General features: G+C 39.8%; 1 protein-coding gene across 7 annotated transcripts in view; it reads right to left on the reverse strand.

The window, feature by feature from the left end:
• Window positions 1-1,438: 1,438 nt before the first annotated feature.
• Window positions 1,439-20,229, reverse strand: part of LOC119726775 (ELKS/Rab6-interacting/CAST family member 1-like) — a 109,950-nt gene continuing 91,159 nt past the window's right edge. For all 7 annotated transcript variants that reach the window (XM_038198625.1, XM_038198624.1, XM_038198623.1 and 4 more), the window contains one exon: window positions 1,439-10,607. The gene's annotated coding sequence lies outside the window, so the exon portion shown is untranslated. The remainder of the gene's footprint in view (window positions 10,608-20,229) is intronic.

A 20,229-nucleotide genomic window follows, 5' to 3' on the forward strand; every position in this document is an offset into this window, starting at 1 on the left:
CTTTTTGAAGAAGAGGACAACAGGTGCGGCAGGTCTGTAATCCCACCACCAGCCAAACCGGACCCAAGTCACGTCCCAAGTTCAACGTCGTTAATCAATGACCGAGAAACAAAGCCACGCAGCGGGCAGGCCGACACCGGAAGATGCCTGGCGCGCACGTTTATTGACGGCCGTGGAACGACGTGCTGCACGGTGCTCGGGTAACACGGACACGGGGTATTCGTCTGGTATATAATCCACCCGTCTGACAACATGTCACTGACGAGGCCTGAAGCACGTTCAGAGCAGTTAAGATGTAGCTTGTCTGGGGGTCTTTAAGATTCTTCTCATTCCAAATTGTCAGTTTCACGACCGTAGTTATTAATTGGATGCAATGTAGATATTTTTTAAAGAAGCCATAACGAAATGACTACTGCTGCTTCAGTTTGCCACATTTTACGCATATGGCATCGCTAGAGTTAATGCAGAGCAACCATCTTAGTCAGCGTTTTCTGTTAAACATTTCAATTCAGTTGAGTAACAATGTTCTCCCGCAAACGGTCTTAGTTCTAGTACAGAGAACAAAGAATACCAATAAGAACGATGGAACCTTCAACCGCCTGTCAGTCGGTCTTTAGAAATCCCATTGTCTAGTGCCCATCTAGTCTCAAACTATGGAGTTTGAGACTAAAGAAACTAAAGGAGAACAAAAGCAAGGAAATCAAGGTCCACAATAATGGTAGCCGATCACTTCTCACGAGAGAATGCACAAAGTGCACACATGCCTGTATATCCAAGCAGATAAAAAAAGATGCCTCGACCATGGCCCAACGCGAAAGGCATGAAGCTCGATGTCTAACAGAACAAGTTTGGATTGTCGTTCTCTCGCCCCCACCGCCCATTCTAACGGCGCTGGTAGCCTCCAATTTCTTTGAGTTCTCATTGGACAAATGTTCAACCAGTGACCCGGGGTCAACACTTCCTTCTACGCATGGAATGTACGTGAATTAATCAGGACCAAAAGGTACCCACAATGCTTTGCGGTGTATGTTTTTTCTTAATTTTGTGGAAGCGATCAGAAGTCGCCGGCACCCTTGAATCAGGCGCGCACGAGAAGGTGGCGCTGTTTGCCTTACCACGTCTGTGAACGACGCGATGTGCACGCGTGCGCATTCGGCGCGGTGTACGCGCAATCTGAATGTGCATAAATCCGTGGCACCTTCGCAAAGAAACCCATCGTTCTAGTAGCAGTGGCGTTCGAGTGTCCTTCACTTTCCCTCTCTCTTTTACCGTTGGGGGGTACTTGTGAATGGGTCGACTTAAAACGATCACCACATATACGGCACTCAAGGGGACAGTGAGGAGCAGTGATGGTTGACTGCACCAGTCTTGATCGGGGGCCCGAAAGAGCGTTGCAAACACGAGAAAAACAGGAAATATTCGGCAATGCAGCAAGTTGTTCACCTTTTACAAGATGTTCGTAGATTCTTTTCGATTTATTACATCCAGCACAGATATTTCAGCTGATAATTACATTATTTAGGCACATGATTAACAGAAATAAAGACAAGCAAATTTTATTGTTTAAGAGTCGCCTTTTTCCGATGGAAAAAAAACAACAACACCCCAAACCAGATGTGACGTCAAGGAAAAGCAACAAATTCGTTGGCGATCTACGTACACTTTCAATGACGTCAGACTCGAGCATTATGTCATCGCCTAATACGTCATCCCTGTATGAGATGACGTAATGACCGACCCTGTGCGGTACAATTAAAGAGAAGGATTAATACAAAACGAGAAACTCCCCACCACGGGAAACGGTTACAAGCTGAAGCCAGTTATTCATAAATAGTTTAGTTCAGAATGAAATCATTGATGAAAATGTACAGAATAAATAAGGGTAATTGAGATTATCATAAAGTACTGCCGTTATAAACTGGTTAATATTAGCACACACGAGTACATTGTCCACAATGTTCACAAGTACATTATCATATTCACATAATCATGCTATGTATAAGGTGTTAAATGCTATACTGTATAGTACTTTGTATCACAAGTAATTTACATATATAAATTCTGTATGTCCATCAAAACGGAAATCAAAACGTCCAAGACAAAAGAAAAGTATTTTTTTTTAAAGGCTACTTCAAAGATCTACGCAACATTACACTTTACAAATTACAAATGTACAATTTGTGCAATATTATTGGAAACGTTTTTCACGATTTCAAGTATATGTTTCGACCTTTTTTTTTTTTTTTTTTAAGAAGATATTAAGTTGGTTTATTAAGAAAAAAACTTTCCCCTTTTTCATTAAACACTTAACACAAAATCGTTCGTACTTTCAGCTTTTATAAACTGGAAAAGTTCAGACTTAATGCGAATTTCTGAGGAAAGCGATTTCGTGAAAATAACGACAAATGTCTAAACACCAAAAAAAAGAAGGTTTTCCTCATAAAAGTCGCTAAGTTTTTACTTGTTTTTTCCCCAGCATGATAAATGAACCAGCTTCTATTATATATCATCTAACAATTATAGAAACTATCAAAAGTCGTTGCAATCATTGGAGATCTTCAAATCATAAAACACAAATATACATGTACGTCAGTCTCTGTCTTTCTTAATGTACATTTTGTTTGGTAAATCTAATCGTAATTATGATCATTTTGTTAATTTAAAAAAATATTGTTACGTTACTTTAACTTTATGACAATGATCGATTCTGCAGAGTTGCTTAACAGAAAAAAAAAGTTGTATTGCTTTTTTTTAAAATAGACAACCAACGAAAGTGTACATGTTTTGAATCGGTGATAAGAGGTTCTTGATAATCATTCTTATAATGAATTCTGTAAAGAGAATACGTTAGTAGACAATTCGCCATTTTTTTGTCAGTTGGATTTAAATAAAAATCAACGGGCTTTTCTGTAAAATGAGAATATCAGAAAAAAACGTTGTCACAGAAGTACTTAAAATATACATCTAAATAAGCCAGTACAGTTTGAATGGACAAGAAACATTAACAGAGGGCGCTGTTTATATCAGGCCTATCAAAAGGACGATAAAAACTTCGAAATTCTATATCTTCCATATAAAAACGTTAGTCGGAAAAATAAATAAGGTAAGGTAAAAAAGAATAAAAACTACGGAGCTGCAGTATAGACAAAAAAATATGAATAGTTTTTAAAAACTGGGACAAAAAGCTATAACTTTTGTCGTTACCCTGAATGCAAGTTTTTTTTCTGGAATTGATACCTTGTCGAAATGTTAACTTATTTTATCTTCCTAAGGTTTCAGTGTTGATGAACCACTATTTCTCATAAACTATTTCCTAATAAACCTCATCAGGTGCAGTACTTGTTCATTATCCAAACAATAATTAGCGTGTCTTGCAATGGTGACCTCTACAGTGCTACAGCGTAACACTGCACGAACACCGTTAGGCTGCGCTTGTCACTCAGTTTACGATGGGTAATACCAACTTTTAGTCAGAGAATTTGGGGGTCACATTAATACAACATGACTGAGCATTCTCGAGCAACATTACGACCGAAACAACATTCTTCAAGTCAACATCAATAACAATCACTGTTTAAAAGTAACTCAAGTTTCGAAAGTAACTTTGCCGAGCCAGCCAAATGACATATTCTGACTGTGTGCCAAATGCCATGCTTGCATCATCAAAGGCACAATACTTACATCATGAAAGAAGTTCATCAGTATATACCCAAGTTTGTTCTTGTATAACTTGATTTACGATTCCCCGTCCTAGATGAGCTATCTGGAGCGATAAATCAGCCTTTTTTTTTATCCTGCTCATCTTTCAAGCGGTTTTTAGATCCCCAACAATACTTTGTTTTCATTGTTCCGGGAACAGAGTCAGCGGAGATGAAATATTTGACGGTGAAGTCAATTTCAAAACAGTGTGCATTGTGGATGAAATCCCCTAGCAGGCCGCAGGGTGGCTAAAAATCTCTCCTCCCAAAGAGACACTTTTCCCCTGTATTTGTACTCTCTCGATTAAAAACTTAAAACCAATACTTTTCTAAGTACAATTTAGTAGGCTTTTTAAGTTTAGTAGTTTAGTAAATCATTTTTTTATCTCATCAAAAATGTACACAAAACCCAGGACACGGTTTTAGAATCTAAAACACATGCAGGGTACACACACAACGAGAAAGACAAATATAAACCATACATGTACTAAACAAAAATTATCATAAGTTCGTTAAAATGTCACGGATAAACTTTGGATAAAAAGGTACAATTCATAAGATTTTCGTGAGCAAAACGTCGGCAGGTCAGTAAAAAATCCTAAAATTGCTAGAAGACAGAACAAAACCATCTGCTCAATACGTCTTAGCCAACTGCACACCTGTCATCTTGTTTCCGTGAATCAAACTTTTTTGGAGCAGGGTTGACGAAACAAACACGGCCACAAAACCAACCACGTGACACGTGATGTCACCGTTATACTTTAGAACTTTTGATAACCTAACTAAGTCCCCGGATGTTACTAGTCACTATACCATGGTGTTGGTATACACTCCTTTCTCAGCAGATGAAGGGAAAACCAAGAGAAGGGTTAAAGGTCAAAGAGGGGGTAAGGGGAGCTATACGTCTAAATTTCCAGGGGCTCTGTAAGAGTACACATTCAGGTAGAATCGCGTTATCATATCGTTGTTAGATTTTCAAACCCTGTCTACTTATACACAGTGTTAAATTATTTAACAGCGCATGAATCTTCTTGAGCAATAAATCCGTATCGGAGTGAACAAGTGACCTAAACACCTCCGTGGTGTGCCAGGGATCGTGCAAGAAGTTCGGATTTCTACCAAAAAAACGCAGACAATTTGGCGTTACTTGGGCCAAACCGTGTCACATCTTCACGACACAACGATAAATTATACCAATATGCACTTGTATTTTTTACTGAAAAGGAGCTTTTTTTCTAGCTTTTACGGATTTTCCGTATTTACTCTGTGTTTTTACCTTGTACTCTTGGCAACAGTGACATCGGTGGTTGATGAGCCCCAAAGTGTTTTCTTTTTCACTTATAATTTTGTTTACGTGAAAGAAATATTTCCTAACTGGTGCACGTGGTACTTATACCACCAATCCCATGTATCACCAACGTATAATAAGGTCAGCTTTCTCTTTAGGTTTTTTTTTTAACATTTATATCTCACCGTCATTCACCGTTACTTGTACCGAGTTACTGTGTTCAATTAACTCTTGTAATTGTCAGCAATTTATCAAACTGTTCAAGTGTATCAATAGCTCAGTGGAAAAATTACATTGAAAGTCAGTAAAGCAACGTGAACAAATGTATATTCGTCAAATCAAGACACGAAATGATATCTGAAGTAAAGCGTATATGCGGTGGCGTTTTACACTTCAAGTTTATGACGGCATAATCGTAACTGGGAAATTTCGATCCGTCTGAAATGACCCTCAATGCACGGTTCGCGGCACACAGCACTAACAAAATGATGTACGACAGTACATCGAGAACAATATAAACGAAATAGTACTGGACATTTTCGAGATATGGAAGGTTAAAAATGGTAAGATAGGAGACACATGGAAATTCCTGAATAAATAACACGAGTGAATGACTTGTTTTCTTCCATACAGTTACATACCAGCTTGAACCCTGTACTGGGTGTCTAAAAAATTGTTGCATAAAAAAATGTTGCAGTGAAGCAACTTTTTTTCTGAGGAAACTAAATCGTCTTTTTGGTAAAAAAAATACCATGAGATGATAAAGTGTTTCTTTAGCCTTGACAGGATTTTTGTTCTGTGTGATTTGGACCTTTTGTTTCAAAGTTACGGCAAAGCTCGTGTCAAAATCTGTTTGAGCCACTTTCTTCACCTTCTTAGTACGTGAATGCCTTTCATTAGATACCACGTGGCCCAACTTGGAATTCAAGTCCTTTCATTTAATTAGCTTTATCTCTGGACTGGGTGTTCAAATGAGATGGGATAAAGACCACTGTGTATAGTACTTGCTACATCTTCGGACTACATAGTTTTGCAAAAAAGAGAGTGCCAGTATTTTTAATATTGATGGATTGACTGCTACATTGTTGAGACACCCTGTATTAACAGCGTTAACAGATTTGGACGATTCTCTGCCTCAATTGTTTATTACAGCTTTCGGCGTAGGAAAAAATCATCGGCAGACCAATTTGTTACGTTTGAAGCGCAAGTCCGCACACAGTGATGCCGACACGCTCTGCACAAAAACGGCTTCGACTGTGCCACTCAATCACCGATTGGTATCAGAAATGTTTCATTACATAGCGTTATCATCTATTAGGAAATACCGTCCGACTACAACTTCGCTATTGTCCCAATATCCAGGCTGTTCGTTATTTGTTCCATGTAAAGAGACTGCTCAGAAGTGTATATACATGTAACTTTAAAAGATGAGCAAGTGTTGAATTGAAATATGAAGAAAAATCAACTAAACTTAAAATTGAATGCATTGACATATTTGTGTGTGTCCTGCGTTGCGAAAGTTTTGTTTCAATTAAGATAATAGGAGTCAGAGTATCGTTGGTAAATTTAATATAATTCGCGCTTTGTCTTGACTGGTACGTTTTACATACTCGAAGTGAAAAAAAGTAGGCCTATTCGATTTTTAGTTAAATTAGAAGATCAGCGCCGACATAAATAAACCGTCTGATAAAAAAAAATGTTCAGTGCGGTTAATAATGTGTCAATACAAAATATTATAGCCTCTCCAATAATTCCTCAAACCACTTAAAGACAGCAATGCAACAACGGTGAATATCGTAATGGGAAACATGCATAGCTACAATGTTCATTGCGAAGCCACAGTCAAACAGTACAACTGACACATAAAATAGTCGTTGTATAAACAAACTGTATCGAAATGGCAAGAACGAAATGAGACCAGCAAAATATGAACACAAATGAAATATCATACCATATACGTGTACATAAATATTATTTACAAGTACAGTCGGTTTCCATGACTTTTTGTCATGGAATAAGAAAAAATGAATTCCTGGAACTGGAAGTGGGACAAACACCGATATACAAAAACAAATGTAATACAGAACGCTGCAGAAAAAAATTATGCACAAATTCAAATCTCCAAAATGGCTAAATTAGATTTTCGACAGTTTAAAAAACCCAATAAATGCCTTGTATCAAACACCAACTCAGCCAGCACAGCCCAAATATTCCAGCGCATACAAAAACCATCCAAAGTTCGTTGAGCATTTGTCAGTTCATCAAGGGCGCAGACATAAAATACAAAACGGACTTCTGTTGGACAATCAAATTTGTTAGGCCCACCAACGGTAAATGACAGGTAATAGGAAAAAATAAACTCTCCACTGACCTTCAGGTTTTCAATACAGACGGTTACACTCCATAAACTCCGCTACAATCCAAAGATTCAATCCAACTAAACTCCACGATCAACGGTGAAAGTCGACTGCATGAACGCAGTACATGAAAGCCTGTTGCTCAATCAACTCCAAGAAACGATGCAACACGAACACATTATAAGCATAGACCAACGGGAGATGTTTTCCCCTACCCCTGAAGGCAACAACCGAAATAATTCCTTCAAGTTCATCCGCAACCCCATAAACAATAGTTGAGGGCGATGAGGTTTCTGCTTCTAATGTTTCTCCCCCCGTGCAAGTGCGTATATCCTCGGGTGTCCACCGTTTTCAACAGGACTGCGGTGGGCCGATTGTTACGGTACGGTAAGGCAATCTCGGAGTAACGAACCCAACTGCGACTTGACGGTGACTCGCAGCGTGTTATGAGCGTCGCCCCGGCGGGGTCCGGCCCCCAACCCTCCCGGCTTGCCTCCTTGACCTCGCCTAGGTCGCTTGCCAACCAGAAAGGAAAAAAAAAGTAACCCTCGAGAGATGGAAAGAACGGCAGTGACTTCCAAGTTCTAGTGCATGCCAAGAGGAATCCAAAGCCACAATTACCGCTTAGGGCTTAATACATTGCATCAGATTAAAAAAGACATTCCGATGTTTACAGTGATATCAAGTTAACAAAAAAATAATATGTCTGCGACCGCGTTTACGTAAAGAAGTCATTCCATATTGAACTTATGCACGTTGTCATAACAAAATCCTTTTGGGCAATCACAGTATAAAAAAACTGAGTATTAATTTTCTCCCTATGGCTAGATAAATAATAGCAATCTTTAATGTTCACCCGACCGTCGATGTTCGTCTAGGGCTGTGTAAAATAATCTCACCCCAACTCGACACTGACAAATCTAAGAATGTCCCTCGAAATGTTATGTTGCGTGCTGTACTTCATGAGAAACATAAATCAACATGGCGCAGGACAGGAAAACGGCAACAAATCACCGCGCGCTATGAGGTTGATCCACTTAGTAAATCATCCCCAATGTTTCCTTTAACAAATGCCAGTTAATACTGTTCTATACCAGTTGCGCATCACACCCAGGATCTCTACCATAAGTTGCTTAGAATTTCCATCTATATACCGAGAGAAATAAAATACATTGCTTTGGACATTTTCAAAGGCAGAAACTTTTCTCAATCTGCGCTGTGGGCGGGGTTTATACTGTCAATCACAAAGTTTGCTTGTCCAATCAAAACTGCGCATCACAAGCGCATGCGCCCATGACAATAATGGCGGCAGCATTACATGACCGCAGGAATAAATAGCTAAATGTTTACAGCACATTCCTGGCTTTTGCTCGATGTAGCGTAGAAAAGATAAGCGTTTCCTAATTCTTACTTCTCTAACCGATATGTCTGCAAATCTAGACCCACAATGATTCTTTGTACCTACGGTGCCCACAAAATGCTCAAGAATTGGTAAAACACGAATGCTAGTGCTTGACATTAGCAGACCGTTACCACGAGACTTGCCACACGGTATCCCGTTACATGCCCGTAGGTAACTATGCAATTGAGTATCCATGTGGTTCTATAGCTACAAGTATCAATTCGTCTGCAGCCTATCGTGTGAATAACATGATACTCCGCCGCAACCCACCCATGAACATTCTTGTTCATGGCCAATTAGGCACGAATTCTCCTGGATACCATAAGGAATTCTGCATGCCATTTGATACTAGCAATTTAATTAAGCCTTGGGTAATATACTAATTATGCCACCATTCAGTAAACTGTGATTTGTTTCTGCTATTTGCAAATGATTTCCAAAACTGGTTTTATACAACATGGATATTCAAGTTACCAAATATGAAGTAGAAGAATCGACCCTGATATGCCAATATTTTAATGTAAGAGGGAAACTATTTTTATGGCGCAGTAGCACCAACAAACTACCAGTTATATGTGATACCACTGATAGTTTTGTGATATCATTGATAGTTATGTGGTACATCACCCATGTGATGAAAGCTAATTGATATATTTATATTACTGCAATAGTAGTGAGATATGGTACAACCAGACACACTGTCAGCGATGTTCAAATATTGAAACCATTACAACCCTAGCAGTTATGTAATAATACCATGGAGCTATAATAGCAATACCAAGTATTTCTGGGGTACCAATACCAAGTTGATATCAATTTTCAGTTGATAACCATGAACTATCAAAATAGGTACATGTTATGAGTAACGATGGGGAACTATCATTTTTGAATAGCCTTGAAAGAGATAAAAGTTAAGTGATATAAAAATATATATCAATATGGTTATATAATATATGGTGGACAGTTTGGTGATCCTACTTCTTTAAACATTTTGAGGTTAAATATCGATAAAATATCACGGGGAAGATATTCCGCAATGTGCCAGCATACCACTGAGAAAAAGTACTTTGCTATACAATTGGATGCTGTTGCAGTGGTATCAATGAGAGGTACAGTGAGGTGATACTTGGAAGATACTGAGGTGATATAATTATCTTATGCTATCCATAGGGTATTGTTTTGAAGTAGTGATGTGGATTTTTTTCTATGGCTATGGATATTCACTGTAAAATCTCAATGTAAACACTGAATCATAGCCACACAACAGACAACTTAGATGCGGCTTTAGAGGACATCAATGAGTTGGTATCCATAAGTTACTACTGAGGTATCACATGGTGAAAGATTCCACCACAAAATACCTCCCAACAATCTGCACCATAAACCCCATGCACAAGAGGCTATGAGCATACAGTGGAAATCTATGGTACCTATGAAAATGAAAACATACATTTACCAATGTTCATGAAAATTGCTCTGGAAATATGTGGCAATTGCCATTTCAAAAAATTAGAAGAAAGAAAGTAAATAGCAAAGTGCTCCGCTAATCTTTCTTCACATAGGGTTCAGTTCCATAAATTAATATGGACATTTTGTAAGCTTTTACTGCTTTAAAAAGGTAAAAGGTAAGAGGTCAACAAACTGCTGTCATCAACAAAAAAGTTGAAGAAGCTTGGCTTGCTCAATACTTTTTACATCACACCTTTGAAACATTCCAATGAATGCAAAAACAATCCAAAGCTTTCTTGGGACGAAATGCGTCTATCTCAGCTGGCTACTACGAGGTCAAAGGTGAAGGGTCAAATTTGAGTTGTTCACAATGTCACACTCTTGTAGGCTCCAGTGAACCCTGAATGAAACACCTGCAATGGAGGAAAAAGAAAATTCAAAGGGTGAATAATTATTTTTTCTGAGGGCTTAACGTTGGGCGAGTGAGCAGGTTAGGCCCTAAGGGTGGTTCAGAAAGGTGGTTGGAGATGGGTGGACATGGCAATGGATGGGGTGCTGGGGTGGGAGTGCTGGGGGTAGGGTGGGGGTGCTGAGGTGTGGGGGGGGGGGGTGGGGAGTGGGGTGGGGAATATTCAATGAAGAATTCAAATAAATGACAAATCCTGGCGCTGTGAAGACAATTAGCCTTTGGAAAAATATGACAGACACAATATGAGGGGCTAGTTGGTTTGAGGAAAATAAGATTAACGCCCTACTATCTCAAAATGGCTTGTAGTAGTCTTGGCAGAAGAGACTCAAACCTTAGACTTGACACGAGTCCATCATCATCAATGGCAAGAAATCTCTTATCATGGAGATATATTTCCCCTGTCCACATGTATTCCTCCACTCTGGAATATTTCCCTAACTACAATGAGATCTATGTGTAAAAACATCCAATTACCCAGACTTTTCTGAAAACTTAATGTAGTGCAGATTACAAGACGCTTGTTGGGACAAAATGGATTGGGACATGATGTACAGAAATACCATGGATACCAACTTGAAAATCCTCTATCCCTCCCTTTCTACCAATTCAGCAGGTGTATAATGTACACATGCTTGTTAAGAGTCACCTGTTTCGGGACTTTTACAACTTGGACACCTCTGAATCAGAAACTTAGTTCCTCCCGCCTTGGGGTGTGCATTTACAGGTAGTACAGGAATCGGCTACCCAATTGAAATAAACACGGGTACTCGTTGAAGACACTCAACCCCAAAATTTAAATGTCAGAAGTTGCTGTTCATAAAGGTCAGCACGATAATATAGTACTACCACATCGGTGGGTCAAGCCGGCGGGGATACAAGTATGTAGGCCTACAGTGAGAATAATCCGATGGTGTAAATGGCATTTTTGCAAGCGTCATAAACGTGAATCTGTTTTGTTTTTCCATGTAGCCTGTTTTTTTTTCATTTTGAAACTTCTCCACAAATGACATTCAAATCTTCTTTTTCATAGTCTGAGAAGTTACTTTGCAATATGTGAAGTTGGTTACGGGTACTCTATTCCATAATCTGGAACCGGTTTCCGACATCGGCGGTCATATATTAATCGGGTACCAGGTACCCATCAGTACTCAGGAACTGGTTCCGAGGCACAGCCATTCTTCCTCCCATTACAACCAAAAAACTTTGACAGGTGCTGAAGAAATGGTTTTATCCAACACCCACAAAAGGTGCTAATCATGCTTTTGGAAGGCTTGAGTTTACCCCTTGATGGTAACACTTTCATTTGTATTTTAGGCTTTTATTCTCCCCCCAGGACATTCCTCAAGTTCAAATTAACCACCACCTCTTGATAGTTAGACACAGGGTGGTAAGTGCACGTCTGCAGTTTATTGATGGTCGTGATTCATTTCGATTCCTTGAAATCTTTTAATACCCTCCCACCGAAATGAAGTCGACAATTAACACTTGTGAACATTTTACGAGGACATTCGGGGCGTAAATCACGTACATGAGCCCTGTGCAGTAAATCACCGTATCACGCTTATTAGGTGGCAAAAATTACTTAAAGGTGACGCTGTACTGCAAAAAAAAATCTTAAAGGTATACATCAAGCAGTCAGTAAGGACACAACTTCCTAATAAAAATTAGTTTTGATTAATTAAAAACAGACAAACTCAAGCTGTAAAATCACCTTCTCAAGATGAAATATTTTCACCGTGTGTAAGCAAGGTTTTTGCAAATGGCAACGTCAGTAATTTACTATAGAAAAAAACTTTAAAAATAGCCATATACAGTTTTCTGAGCAATAATGGTGTAAAAAGAAAATCTATTATCACAAGAAATATTAAAACACCACAAAAATGCTGTTTGAAAGATTATGTGATTTTCATGTCCTGGTGGGTACTGACAAGCAGTGCTGGCTGGCTCAAGCAGAAATATTTTATGCATCCCCTTTTCACGACTAGGAAATTGAAACGCTTAACTGTAATCTATTTTATTTGAATTAGGGGGACAGAAAATATCATTCTAATAAGTTGGCGAGTCAGTCCTAAAACCAGACAGCTGTGGGAATCAGGGAACAAGACCACTTTCATTGGGGGACGTGACAACAAATTTGCTGACTAACCCTCCGTGCAGAAAGGTAGCCAGCCGGTGGTCGCAAAAGCACATTAAAAACAAAAGGTTGGGGGGGGGGTGGGGGTGGTGCAGCATCCGTGGTGGTTCATTTGCCGACTGAGGCTGTAAATGCCGACTGAGAGAAATAATTGGGGGAGGGTGTCACAACCCCCATTCCCCCTTTGCTACGCCTTTGCACAACCTGAAAATTAATTGCGAACCCAAGGCGAAGTTTGTTAACAACCAAGCCAACAGTCGGCATCAAAGAGGTTTATATATACCAACGTCTACACAAAGGTTGCTTCTTGGGGTGACATTCTTCCGTGGAAAACCACCGACCTTCAAGGAATTCACAGGTCCCCCCAACCTTCACCAAGTATAAAAGAACAACCCCTACTTCTTTGCAGAGACAGGACACACAAAAAAGTCACGGACACCCAGCACACCCAATCTGTTATTGTTTTCCTTCTGTCATCGTCGGCAACTAGTTACCCAATTCTTGCCACGACTCCCTGCCTCCCATCTCTCATCTGGTCTCCCCCGTGAGGACCAACAATCCCCCGGCATTTTTGATATCATCTCTCCTGTGAATCAATTATTACAGATATTATACAAGTAGGTACTACAGACAGAGATCGTGCTGAATTTTGTTTTGTTTTGTTTTGTTTGGCACGCACAGACTGGGACAATGACTCCTCCATGGTGTCAGACATAAAAGTTGACAGTGCCAATGCCCTCGTGATAAACTCTGCTCAGATCTTGTCTAGAAATCTTATTTTTCTTCTACTTTCTAATGGGAGGTATTCAATAAATAGTCTTATCCAAAAATCCAATGTACATCATGTCCAGTGAGTAGCACATCAGATGTTATAGTCTGTAAATATGAGAGAACAGTTTGGAATATTGATCAATTAAAAAGTGCATATTTTTCATAAGTTGTCTCTATGAAGGTACGTTATCACATGAATGTATCACCTTTATGCAAAGGATACATTGAGCAAATTTCAAAGCATGAGATCCAACTCAAAGACTGATGGGGGCTACAAAATGAGTTTTTTTTTTTATATGTTTGAGGCTGATAACAGTATTGATTTCTGTCACAATATTCAACACACAAAGCTCTTTACAACTGAACAACTTTCAGCTACTTAGAACCTTACATTCCATCAACAGACCTTTATCATGCTGCCACCATTTCAGTCATGTTCCCTGTATCCAATAACAGTACTGAATTGTAATGTTTTTTGAGCAAAAAGGAACCACATTATTTTTCCTTCCCGCCTTGCTTTGGTTACATTGATTTGAATGGGAAAAAAATCAAGAAGGCCGCAACATGAGAATGGTCTATAGGTCGATTGGAGCTTTTCAAGGAATGCGTCTCAAACTACAGAAACTTTCTACTCCAATTGCTGCCGTGAGAATAGAGCTTTTCCTTGAAGATTCTCAACTACAGCCACTTTCATAAATCTGCTAACCACAGAAATTTGCTAACCATAGAAATTTGCTGACCATAGAAATTTGCTAAGCACAGACAATTTCTGCTTAGCCAAAACAGATAACCAGCCAAAATGTCTTGTTGATGTATACTGCCTGTCACTGGGTCCCAGCTGATTTCTGCTCAGGACATAAATTTGCTAAGCATATATTTTCTGCTTAGCTGGCTCCATGAAATCGGCTCCTGGAGAGGCTATTCTGGAGTAAGCGTGTTAGCATACAGACAACTTGTGTTTTCTTGTAAGAACAGGTGACGTCCCTAAGGCTATTTCCAGCGCGGGAAAACCTAAGGTCCAGTTCTGGGGAGGGGGGGGGGGGTGTTCTTGGTTGAAGGTTCCAAGTTTCATGCGTCAATCTCGAAGCAACAACCCAGGACAAACTTAAGTTCTCATGGCCGAATGCAACTGTTTTCGGCACTCCACAGGTAAATCGTCAACGTCAATGAGAGCGAAACATAAACAAACCAATATCAGGCCGAGAGATTGGAAATGAATTCAGCAACTGGATAAATTGGGGCCCAGCGGCCGGCCAATTAGACCCCTCCCATGAGGGACGATGACCCTCTGCTGGCCGGTTTAGTTCAGCATGATTCTCCAACTACAAGTCCTACTGTATGCTGGGTTTGTTTTCAGAATAGCTACACGGCTGGGGAAATATTTGAGATCATAACCCATACTTCTTGTGTTTGTTTTCTTTTTGAAAGAAGTGAGATGTTTTGTTTGTTTGTTTATTTGTTTGTTTATTTTGTGTTATTTTAAAGAACTGCAGGGGTGAGATTTGGGTAAAATTAAAATCCCTGAAAAAATTTGCACTGGGTTTAGGGGCTACCAGTGGAACATAGGTTCAACGATTAGTTTGTATGTTTGCCTAAAAGCATCCCATAAAAAACTACTATTCTATAATTTAAAAAAATGGTCCAGCAGAAACTTTCTTTAATGCAAAACAAATTTTAAAGCAAACTCCATGGAAGGTGAAATTACCGTTTGAAGAAAAAAAAGTCACTAATGCATATTTCAATCTCTCCAAGACTCTTAAACCACTACACCATTTTGCCCTATTGAGCTTCTTTACAGGGGAAAGAAAGAAAGAAATAAAGCAAAATTCAGACACCCAAGCCAGCCCTCCCCTAAAAAAAAGAAGAAGAAAATCAGCCAAGTGAACCAGCAATGACCAAAAGATGGTCCATGAGTTGAAGGTGTTGGCTCAAGTTGAAAAAAACCCGTTGAAGGAATTCTGATGTAACTGTTGCCGAGGTATGCAGCGCAGGTGATAAAGCGCACGCTTGGGACACACCAAGTATCGGTTTACCTGGTCAATTGGACAGGACAGGGGTACCAACTGGGCCAATTTGGAGCCAGCAGAGAGCCAATTAGGACGGACCCTACACCCCAAGGTAGGTCACACTGGGACCGCCCAAACATTCTGTGCGTGCCTGGGTCTCTCTAAACACTCAAATCTCATTTTAACAAAGAACTAGTACCAACTTTAAAAGAATACTTGCACAAAAAAATTAACATTAACAAGAAAAAAAGCTCCTTACTGATCGGACTGACCTGAAATGTGTATATGTAATTGCATGAAGGAATTCCTCCATGGTAATAGTAGGAGGCCTGATGTTTCAATCCCAACAGAGACAAGGGCGGGCGGGTGGGGGGGCAACGGGGCCCCCCTAAAAGAACCAAACCCAATTTATTTTTTGGAAGTGACGTCGCAATAAAGGCAGGTACTGCCTACACCACCATCTTTTCCTCAAAAAGATTTGGTTAAAGTGGTCAGAAATTCCCTCAGATCGCACCACAGAGCATCTAGAATCCAAAAAAATTCGGCTTGGATTTTACTATTTTTAGCATCAACTGTAAAAATCTGGTTTACCCTAGGTCAGAACATCACGACAAGTTGCAAATTGCTACCTCTGATCCTCGAACCTATAATTATTCCTGGTCGCAGACATGTACCAAAGTTGATTCATTCAATGACTAAAGATTGTACTTCTTCGTATGTGGTCTAAAAACCAGAGCCTGTGTACATTGGCTTTACAGTAAAAGCATCCAACCAGGAAGATTTTCACAAGCGGATTACGGTACAAAGATAGTTAAGTGTTTCTGTAGCCTTAATCTTGGCTTTGGGCAATATGGTTTCCTGAAAGTGTTTTGGCAGATCCCTTTCTCATCTGTTGATTACAAATTCTTTTTAGAGTGGGGATTTTCTGCTGTGGTTTTGGATGCTGGGAAATGGTGTGGTCTAAAGCTGTTGGTCTGTGGAGTCGTTTGAGGAACAGAAGGTGGGAAGAATTTTTGCATAACTCATCTCATTTCCTTTGTGTGAATTACATTTACCTAAGAGCTTATTGTTAATTCTGTAAACTCCCCCCCCCAAAAAAAAACCCCACCCCACCCGGCCACCCCTCCCCCTGATAACCAGGGGTCCATTTCTTGGCACGGCTAACTATAGCAGAAAATTGTGCTAACCTTAAGCATGATTTCATGGTGTGGATGTGTTAACAGTTGCGCGTGCATGGAGATTTCTATTGCTACATCACTACTTGAAGCAACTTTTTCCTTTGAGGAAAGCACAGCTTTTTCTATGCTTACTGCTAAATATGGTCTCCATGAAATTGACAGAGGCTCTGTTAGCAGAGAAAAACAATGGGCCTACAATCCCGGCCAAAATGGTTGGGACACTTGGAAATAACCTTAGTCTCCAACGGTCACCAACTCCCCCGCTCCCCCGGTCAATGTTGTTCTCTTCAGCGGATAGAGCACACACCGCGCAATGAGAGACAACATTGAGCCGGGGCTGGGGGGTTGGGGGCCCAGCCAGATTTGGATTGTAGGTCGTCAAAAAATGGTTATCTTCAACACAATTACATGTACATTGTATGTCAGTTCTGTTCTCTAAAATGTATCAATGCCAACCAAACTTAATGAAGATTTCTGGAGACTATTGTATGTGATTGTAGGCCTATCTGATTACAAGTATGTGATTCTGTGTGTGAACATCATGAATGGTCAGTATCTAGTATACTCGTCCAGTCGCGCACCATAAGTGCACAATTAATATCATATTTTTAATGAGAGTTGCCGTCACAAGGCCCTACTTACATGTAAGTAAGTGTACATTCTAGGTGATGACTACACAAAGAAGGGATACAAAAAGGAAACTAAGAAAAAAGAAAAGAAAACACTTCCAGCAGAAAGATAAGTTTTGATGTTTATGCTTGAACTGGGACAGACTACGATCAATGGGAAAACAGGAAACCAGAGTGAGGAGTTCCAGAGTGAGGCGGTGCATGGAAAGAAACTGGAAGAACACCTCCTAGAATTTGCTTTGGGAACAATGACTGCATGGGCGTCGCAAGGGGGAAGGCAAGGGGGGCACTTGCCCCCCCCCCCCCCCCCCGACAAGCCAAAACAAACAAAAAAAAAGAGGAAAAAAAAAAGAAGAAAAAAAGAAAGAAAAAGAGGCGCGAAATCATATTGTTGTTAATTTCATGGGTGGGGGGGGGGGCAAATGTCCCCGCCCACCTTGAAAAAATGATCTATCGGAAAAATGCTGGAAACTATAGGGATTTGGGGGGGGGGGGAAATGGGCTTTGCCCCCCTCTAGAAAAAAATCCTGGTGACGCCCATGAATGACTGTAGGCCTCTACATGGATGTGCATGGATGGAGAAGCGTATAGTGCGTCCAAAGGGTTCGGTTAAGAGGTACAACCAGAGAAAGACAGTTTGAGCATATTCCATGATAATAAGGCAACAGAGCACCATGGGCAAGAGGTTTCATTGTGTCATTGTGAGAATGAAACAAATCATCAAGAAGAAAACTCAAACTGCCAAGAGGCAAACATGCTTGAGACTGTTTATGCATAAATAACAGCCACGAAGTAAACTGAACAAAATATGCTTGTCTTTCCTCCCAAAGGAGTTCAGTATCAACATAACAGCGATATTTGAGATTTTTTGCTTCGTTTCAGAAAATGTGCAAACAAAAATTCTGCACTTTCCAGCAATGTCGTGACGACCTCTGGTACCTTTCCAGATATTACTTAAAGGTGCATCGTAAAAAAAAAAGGTAAACTATTTCCTGTATGAAAATAGACTAAAGATTCTATTAGGGGGGGGGGGAGTGAGGTTGGGGGCAACAATGGCCTGGGAGTGGGGGCTGTTTTTGCCCTACTGACAAATTTGCTGCCCCCTCCCTTCAAAGACCCCTCCTCCCACCTGCTCCATTCCGTTAAAAAAAAGTAAGACTTTCAAGAGAGACAGAAAGCCCCCAAGCGTTGGGAGCATCGATGACAAGACAAACAACTGTATCAACACGGCAACACTTCACACCAATCAGGTGGTGGGGTCTCAAAGAGAAACATACTGCACATAACATGCCATAGCGACAACATGCATGCCATAGCAACATTCCCAGCCTACACTAAAGCCCTTCTGCCCCTTAAAGAATTACCCGCTGGTGATAATTTGGTGGGGAGGAAACGGCAACACAAATATGGGATGGGAATGGATAGGGACTGTGGATTTCTTCTCTCACGAACTGCTTACTTTAAGGAGGGGTGGAGTTACTGAATACAGGCCTAGGGTAGTGCAAAAGCAGGAAACCCACTTTTGACAGCAATTTTTACCTACTTGTTGAGCATATTTCAAAAATTCAATTTAATGGTATTAAAATATTGATCTGAAAAAATGATTGCAAATGCATATTTTGTCTCTGAGATATGGTAGTTTAAAAATGTCATGTGCCAAACCTGTTTGTTCACCGACGGCTTTATTCCATTACTGCTTTACTGAGCTCTGGAGATTGATTTGAAGACCAAAAAACACTACATTAGACTTATATGTGGACAACAGTACTTTTGGTGACTTGTATTCAAATAAGCATAATATCACTATTCTTGCGATTTTTTGAAAAGATTTTTTCACCACGGATGGTTGAAGAGCTATACTTCACTTAATTACAAAAAAAAACAAAAACAAAAAAACAGTTCAAATAAGTTAGGTAGGTTAAAATTCCTGTCAAAAGTGGGTTTCCTTCTTTTTGCACCACCCTGTACACGTAAATTCTCAATGAATTTTATTACTGCATCATGGTAAATCACCATAGCAGCACCCCCTTAACAAAACTAGGAACTTTTCATAAAATCAATCTTGATCGTTTGTTTTCTGCATTACACGAAAGTAAAGCGCACACATTTGCAGAAGGGAAATTGTCATAAATTGTATACTTTCAAAATTTGAGATACCATTCAAAACACTCGCAGGTCTTACATCTTAAAATCACTGATGAGATTGTCAACTTAAAAAAAAGTCTCAAAATTGGACAATAGGTCTGTAAGATGCTTTTCTTTCCATACTGATAATGTCTTTCTCTCGGATTCAAAAAGTCTGATTTCAGACAAAAGTCTGAAAAATCTCATGCCTGTAAAATGATCTGTCACTAAGCCTTAAGAAAGGAAAAAGTAGTCTCACTTTTCACTTTACCACCAGATATCATGTAGCTTTAATAACAGCTTTCCAGCAATTTATCAGAGCTGAAATAAACTATCGCCAAGTTTTTAATGTTAAAAAACTTCCTTTCCAGAGGTACTCCCGTCACTTGAATACATAAAATTTATAGAGGGGGTAAAATTGGGCTAAGCAGGTCAGACCCCCACCCTCCAACCTAAAGAAAAAAAGGATAAAAACAACTAACATCTTAATAACAAATCCTAAACATATTCCGGAACTGGCAACTTTTTGGTATCTATAAGTCACTTCGAGTTCTCAGAATTGAGACAAATTTGCTGAACTCTTTGGATATAGGAGCCGTGCCAAACCTCATTGATTCACTTGGTGGCAGGCTCAGACAAATGAATTATTTTGCGGTGAAGGAACTGGGAAAATATTTGTATTTGAACAACTACTTTTACTATCTTGCCAACAGATTTATCATAC

The sequence above is a fragment of the Patiria miniata genome, unplaced genomic scaffold (genome assembly GCF_015706575.1).
Source record: "Patiria miniata isolate m_02_andy unplaced genomic scaffold, ASM1570657v1 HiC_scaffold_2, whole genome shotgun sequence".
NCBI classification, from domain to species: domain Eukaryota; kingdom Metazoa; phylum Echinodermata; class Asteroidea; order Valvatida; family Asterinidae; genus Patiria; species Patiria miniata.